This window comes from Triticum aestivum, chromosome 7A (assembly GCF_018294505.1).
Source record: "Triticum aestivum cultivar Chinese Spring chromosome 7A, IWGSC CS RefSeq v2.1, whole genome shotgun sequence".
Taxonomy (NCBI): Eukaryota; Viridiplantae; Streptophyta; class Magnoliopsida; order Poales; family Poaceae; genus Triticum; species Triticum aestivum.
This window is the reverse complement of record NC_057812.1, coordinates 84318919-84327431: the sequence shown is the minus strand read 5'-3', so window position 1 is coordinate 84327431 and position 8513 is coordinate 84318919.

Below are 8513 nucleotides of genomic sequence, written 5' to 3'. Positions count from 1 at the left end.
TGATCGTTTGGGGGTACGTGTGTATATATAGGAGGAAGGAGTACATCGGTGGAGCACCGAGGGGCCCATGAGGCAGGGGGCGCGCCCCACCCTCGTGACCACCTCTTTGATCCCTTGCAGTAGGGTCCAAGTCTCCTGGATCACGTTCGGTGAGAAAATCACGTTTCCGAAGATTTTATTCCGTTTGGACTCCGTTTGATATTCTGTTTATCCGAAACACTGAAATAGGCAAAAAACAACAATTCTAGGTTGTGCCTCCGGTTAATAGGTTAGTCCCAAAAATAATATAAAAGTGGAAAATAAAGCCCAATACAGTCCAAAACAGTAGATAATATAGCATGGAGCAATCAAAAATTATAGATACGTTGGAGACGTATCACCCACCCTCGTGACCGCCTCTCTGATGCCTTGGCGTAGGGTCCAAGTCTCGTGGATCACGTTCGGTGAGAAAATCACGTTCCCGACGGTTTCATTCTGTTTGGACTCCGTTTGATATTCCGTTTCTTCGAAACACTGAAATAGGCAAAAAACAACAATTCTAGGCTGGGCCTCCGGTTAATAGGTTAGTCCCAAAAATAATATAAAAGTGGAAAATAAAGCCCAATATAGTCCAAAACAGTAGATAATATAGCATGGAGCAATCAAAAATTATAGATACATTGGAGACGTATCAGGCATCCCCAAGCTTAATTCCTGCTCGTCCTCGAGTAGGTAAATGATAAAAGGAGAATTTTTTATGCAGAGTGCTACTTGGCATAATTTCAATGCAAATCTTCTTAATTGTGATATGAATATTCAGATTCGAAAGATTCAAGACAAAAGTTTAAATTGACATAAAATAATAATACTTCAAGCATACTAACAAAGCAATTATGTCTTCTCAAAATATCATGGCCAAAGAAAGTTATCCCTACAAAAGGCTATGCTCTATTTCACCACACAAAGTATTTAAATCATGCACAACCCCGATGACAAGCCAAGCAATTGTTTCATACTCTAACTTTTTCAAAACTTTTTCAATTTTCACGCAATACATGAGCGTGAGCCATGGATATAGCACTATAGGTGGAATAGAATGGTGGTTGTGGAGAAGACAAAAAGGAGAAGATAGTCTCACATCAACTAGGCGTATCAACGGGCTATAGAGATGCCCATCAACAGATATCAATGTGAGTGAGTAGGGATTGCCATGCAACGGATGCACTAGAGCTATAAGTATATGAAAGCTCAAAAAGAAACTAAGTGGGTGTGCATCCAACTTGCTTGCTCATGAAGACCTATGACAATTTGAGGAAGCCCATCATTGGAATATACAAGACAAGTTCTATAATGAAAGATTCCCACTAGTATATGAAAGTGATAACATGAGAGACTCTCTACTATGAAGATCATGGTGCTACTTTGAAGCACAAGTATGGTAAAAGGATAGTAACATTGTCCCTTCTCTCTTTTTCTCTCATTTTTTTATTTGGGCCTTTTCTCTTTTTTATGGCCTATTCTTTTTTTTATTTGGGCTTCTTTGGCCTCTTTTATTTGTTTTTCGTCCGGAGTCTCATCCCGACTTATGGGGGAATCATAGCCTCCATCATTCTTTCCTCACTTGGGACAATGCTCTAAAAATTATGATCATCACACTTTTATTTTTCTTACAACTCAACAATTACAACTCGATACTTAGAACAAAATATGACTCTATATGAATGCTTCCGGCGGTGTACGGGGATATGCAATATGACAATGATGAATGTGTCATGAACGGAACGGTGGAAAGTTGCATGGCAATATATCTCGGAATGGCTATGGAAATGCCATAATAGGTAGGTATGGTGGCTGTTTCGAGGAAGGTATATGGTGGGTTTATGATATCGGCGAAAGGTGTATTAGAGAGGCTAGCAAAGGTGGAAGGGTGAGAGTGCGTATAATCCATGGACTCAACATTAGTCATAAAGAACTCATATACTTATTGCAAAAATCTAGAAGTTATCAAAGCAAAGTATTACGCGCATGCTCCTAGGGGGGTAGATTGGTAGGAAAAGACCATCGCTCGTCCCCGACCGCCACTCATAAAGAAGACAATCAATAAATAAATCATGCTCCAACTTCATCACATAACGGTTCACCATACGTGCATGCTACGGGAATCACAAACTTTAACACAAGTATTCTTTAAATTCACAACTACTCAACTAGCATGACTCTAATATTATCACCTCCATATCTCAAAACAATTATCATGCTTCAATCTTTTCTTAGTATTCAACACACTCAAAAGAAAGTTTCACAAATCTTGAATACCAAGCATATTATTATTAAGCAAATTACCATGCTATTAAGAGACTCTCAAAATAATTTAAGTGAAGCATGAGAGATCAATAGTTTCTTTAAAACAAATCCATCACCATGCTCTAAAAGATCTAAGTGAAGCACATAGAGCAAAATTATAACGCTCAAAAGATATAAGTGAAGCACATAGAGCAAAACTACATAGCTCAAAAGATATAAGTGAAGCACATAGAGTATTCTATCAAATTTTAATTCATGTATGGCTCTCTCAAAAGGTGTGTACAGCAAGGATGATTGTGGCATACTAAAACACAAAGACACAAATAATACAAGACGCTCCAAGCAAAACACATGTCATGTTGGTGAATAAAAATATAGCTCCATGTAAATTACCGATGGAAGTGGATGAAAGAGGGGATGCCTTCCGGGGCATCCACATGCTTTGACTTTTGGGTGTCCTTGGATTATCTTGGGGGTTCCGTGGGCATCCCCAAGCTTAGGCTCTTGCCACTCCTTGTTCCATAATCCATCACAAGAATTCACCCAAAACTTGAAAACTTCACAACACAAAACTTAAAGTAGAAAACTCGTGAGCTCCGTTAGCGAAAGAAAACAAAAGACCACTTCAAGGTACTGTAATGAACTAATTATTTATTTATATTGGTGTTAAACCTACTGTATTCCAACTTATCTATGGATTATAAACTATTTTACTAGCCATAGATTCATCAAAATAAGCAAACAACACACGAAAAACAGAATCTGTCAAAAACAGAACAGTCTGTAGTAATCTGTAGCTAGCGCAAGATATGGAACCCCAAAAATTCTAAAATAAATTTCTGGACGTGAGGAATTTATCTATTAATAATCTTCAAAAAGAATTAACTAAATAGCGCTCTTCAAATAAAAATGACAGCAGTTCTCGTGAGCGCTAAAGTTTCTGTTTTTTACAGCAAGTTCAACAAGACTTTCCCCAAGTCTTCCCAACGGTTCTACTTGGCACAAACACTAAATAAACACAAAAAACACAACCAAAACAGAGGCTAGATAATTTATTTATTACTAAACAGTAGCAAAAATCAAGGAATAAAAATAAAATTGGGTTGCCTCCCAACAAGCGCTATCGTTTAACGCCCCTAGCTAGGCATAAAAGCGAGGATAGATCTAGGTATTGCCATCTTTGGTAGGCAATCCATAAGTGGCTCTCATGATAGTTTCATATGGAAATTTTATTTTATTTCTTGGAAAGTATTCCATGCCCTTTTTAATGGAAATTGAAATCTAATATTCCCTTCCTTCATATCAATAATCGCACCAACTGTTCTAAGGAAAGGTCTACCAAGAATAATAGGGCAAGAAGGATTGCAATCTATATCAAGAACAATGAAATCTACAGGCACATAATTCCTATTTGCAACAATAATAACATCATTAATCCTTACCATAGGTTTCTTAATAGTAGAATCCGCAAGATGCAAGTTTAGAGAGCAATCATCAAATTTACGGAAATCTAGCAAATCACACAAAGTCTTGGGAATAGTAGAGACACTAGCACCCAAATCACACAAAGCATAAAACTCATGATCTTTAATTTTAATTTTAATAGTTGGTTCCCACTCATCATAGAGTTTTCTAGGGATAGAAACTTTCAACTCAAGTTTTTGTTCATAAGATTGCATCAAGGCATCAACAATATGTTCGATGAAGGCTTTATGTTGACTATAAGCATGTGGAGAATTTAGCACTGATTGCAACAAGGAAATACAATCAATTAAAGAGCAACTTTCATAATTAAATTCCTTGAAGTCCAATATAGTGGGTTTAGCAACATCTAGATTTTTATTTCTTTCAATCCCACTTTCATAAATTTCATCATAAAGATCTAAATACTCTGAATTTTTAGAACGCCTTCTAGGTAAAGGAAGATCATATTCAGTTTCAACAAGATTCATATTGCAAAACAAAGATTTAATAGGGGACACATCAATAACTTTTAGATCTTCATCTTGATTTTCATAGGAATTGGAAGAACACGCTTTAATAAAGGCATCTTTGGAAGAACGCATCCTAGCGGTTCTTTCCTTGCACTCGTCAATGGAAATTCTCATTGCTTTGAGAGACTCATTGATATCATGCTCAGGAGGAATAGATCTATGCTTTAAAGAATCAACCTCAAGAGAAATTCTATCAACGTTCCTAGCCAAATCATCAACTTTAAGCAATTTCTCTTCAAGCAAAGCATTAAAATTCTTTTGTGAATTCATAAACTATTTAACAATATTCTCAAATTCAGAGAGCGTCTTATTATAATTTCCATAAGAGTTGTTGTAGGAATTCCCATAATTATTAGAAGGATTACTAGGATATGGCCTAGGATTAAAATTCCCACTATAGGCGTTGTTACCAAAATTATTCCTACGAACAAAATTCACATCCATAGATTCATTGTTATTCTTAATCAAAGTAGACAAAGGCATATCATTAGGATCAGAAGAAACACTCTTAGTAGCAAATAATTTCATAAGTTCATCCATCTTTCCACTCAAAACATTGATTTCTTCTATCGCATGCACTTTTTTATTAGAAGATCTTTCAGTATGCCATTGAGAATAATTAACCATAATATTATCTAGGAGTTTAGTAGCATCTCCTAAAGTGATTTCCATAAAAGTGCCTCCCGCGGCCGAATCTAAAAGATTTCTAGAAGCAAAATTCAATCCGGCATAAAATTTTTGTATAATCATCCACAAATTCAAACCATGAGTAGGGCAATTATGTATCATTAATTTAATTCTCTCCCAAGCTTGTGCAACATGTTCATGATCAAGTTGCTTAAAATTCATAATATCATTTCTAAGAGAGATGATCTTAGCGGGAGGGAAATACTTAGAGATAAAAGTATCTTTGCACTTGTTCCAAGAATCAATACTATTTTTAGGCAAAGACAAAAACCAAGCTTTAGCACGATCTCTAAGCGAAAAAGGAAATAGCTTCAATTTAACGGCATCATTATCGACATCTCTTTTCTTTTACATATCACATAAATCAACGAAGCTATTCAGATGAGTAGCGACATCTTCACTAGGAAGGCTGGCGAATTGATCTTTCATAACAAGATTCAATAAAGCAGTATTGATTTCACAAGATTCAGTATTGGAAAGAGGAGCAATCGGAGTGCTAAGAAAATCATTATTATTATTATTGGTGAAGTCACACAATTTGGTAGTATCTTGAGCCATCGCGACAAACAAGCAAACTAGCACACGAGCGAACAAAAAAGGCAAGCGGAAAGGAGAGGGAGGATAGAGAGAGAGAGAGAGAGGGCGAATAAAACGACAATGGTGAAGTGGGGGAGAGGAAAACGAGAGGCAAATGGCAAATAATGTAATGCAATAGATAGGGATTGTGATGGGTACTTGGTATGTTGACTTTTTGCGTAGACTCCCTGGCAATGGCGCCAGAAATCCTTCTTGCTACCTCTTGAGCTTGCGTTGGATTTCCCCGAAGAGGAAGGGATGATGCAGGAGAGTAGCGTAAGTATTTCCCTCAGTTTTTGAGAACCAAGGTATCAATCCAGTAGGAGGCCATGCTCAAGTCTCTCGTACCTGCACAAAACGATAGCTACTCACAACCAACGCGATCAGGGGTTGTCAATCCCTTCACGGTCACTTACGAGAGTGAGATTTGATAGATATAATATTTTTGGTATTTTTGGTATAAAGATGCAAAGTAAAAAGTAAAAGGCAAAGTAAAAAAGCAAAACAAGATTAAAGTGATGGAGATTGATATGATGAGAACAGACCCCGGGGCCATAGGTTTCACTAGTGGCTTCTCTCAAGAGCATAAGTATTCTACGGTGGGTGAACAAATTACTGTTGAGCAATTGAAAGAATTGAGCATAGTTATGAGAATATCTAGGCATGATCATGTATATAGGCATCACGTCCGTGACAAGTAGACCGAAACGATTCTGCATCTACTACTATTACTCCACTCATCGACCGCTATCCAGCATGCATCTAGAGTATTAAGTTAAAAACAAAGTAACGCTTTAAGCAAGATGACATGATGTAGAGAGATAAATTCATGCAATATGAAATAAACCCCATCTTGTTATCCTTGATGGCAACGATGCAATACGTGCCTTGCTGCCCCTTCTGTCACTGGGAAAGGACACCGCAAGATCGAACCCAAAGCTAAGCACTTCTCCCATGGCAAGAACTACCAGTCTAGTTGGCCAAACCAAACAGATAATTCGAAGAGACTTGCAAAGATAACCAATCATACATAAAAGAATTCAGAGAAGATTCAAATATTATTCATAGATAGACTTGATCATAAACCCACAATTCATCGGTCTCAACGAACACACCGCAAAAAGAAGATTACATCGAATAGATCTCCACAAGAGAGGGGGAGAACTTTGTATTGAGATCAAAAAAGAGAGAAGAAGCCATCTAGCTACTAACTATGGACCCGAAGGTCTGAGGTAAACTACTCACACTTCATCGGAGAGGCTATGATGATGTAGAAGCCCTCCGTGATGACGACCCTCTCCGACGGAGCTCTGAAACAGGCCCCAAGATGGGATCTCGTGGATACAGAAAGTTGCGGCGGTGGAATTAGGTTTTTGGCTCCTGTCCTGATCGTTTGGGTATACGTAGGTATATATAGGAGGAAGGAGTATATCAGTGGAGCTCCGAGGGGCCCACGAGGCAGGGGGCGCGCCCCCACCCTCGTGACCGCCTCTCTGATGCCTTGGCGTAGGGTCCAAGTCTCCTGGATCACGTTCGGTGAGAAAATCACGTTCCCGAAGGTTTCATTCCGTTTGGACTCCGTTTGATATTCCGTTTCTTTGAAACACTGAAATAGGCAAAAAACAGCAATTCTGGGCTGGGCCTCCGGTTAATAGGTTAGTCCCAAAAATAATATAAAAGTGGAAAATAAAGCCCAACATAGTCCAAAACAGTAGATAATATAGCATGGAGCAATCAAAAATAATAGATATGTTGGAGACGTATCACCAGGTCATAAGCCTACCGCGACTCGGGACTGTTCCTTCAATTGTAGAATAAATCATATCCATTGATAATATAATAGCCATTGCGCTAAAGGGACTTTGAAAACCTTAATCATAATACTGGTTATTGATAACCATAATAAAATCCAGCCGTGTTGGCTATTAAAGATTTTGAATAATATAACCGTGTGATTTATGAGCGCATGATTCCAATGGCGCAATCCAAATATATACTGGCGACTTATAGTTGAAACCAGACCGGGCTGATAGTCTCCGGATTATGATTTAATTGTGTACTGACAACTTGTAGCTGACAGTCTAACCGGGTTGATAACACCGGTTTAAGAAAAACATCATAAATCTTATCAAAAAAGAGCAAAAACTCAACCAAAGGCAAATAAAACTGTTGTAGTTGAGGCTTTTCACGGGCTGCCAGGCCCCAAATTTGAGGCTTTTCATGGGCTGCCAGGCCACTGAGTTAAACCATTTTTGCAAAGCCTTTTAAGATGGTCCGCAATCCTTAACCAATCATCGTTTTAACTTGACAAGTTCAGGGTCTACATTTTAGAGTAACTTGTCAAAGTTCGAAGGGTCATACCAGGTTTACCTGGGCGGCGTGACTTACTTAAAGAGGCAAGTTAACCTGGGGTTTTAGGTGTATACACCAGGCTTCCAGGCCATGACTTGGTAGCCCATTACAAGTGTAGATTCTAGGTTCATTGCGATAGCAAAGAATCCCCAAGTAACGTTTTTAGCTGTGCTCAGTGGGTGCCTATGTTTGAGTTGTTGTTTTACAACACTCTCTTTGGCCCTGGATTGATTTGGCTTTAAGCCGATCAAGAGGTGTGACTATGGTTCGGATACGACCAAGCCCCCAAGTGATGTTGTGGCATTGCGCCGATCAAGAGGTGTAGCTATGGTTCTGATACGACCAAGCCCCCAAGTGATCAATAATATGATAAGCCAATAAGGTGGAATACCCATGTTTGAACCGCGCATCATGGCAACATGTCCTCTTTGGCAACCTTTAACTTTTTGCAAGAGATAAATTCTTCTTGAACCGGGATTTTGAACCGGATATTGAGAGCATCAGAGCTTTGCAATAGATAGTTTCCTCTTAAACCGGATTTGAACCAGATACTAAGGGCTTCAGCACTATGTGGGAGACGGGATTCCCCTTAAACCGGATTATGAACCGGAAGCATCATTG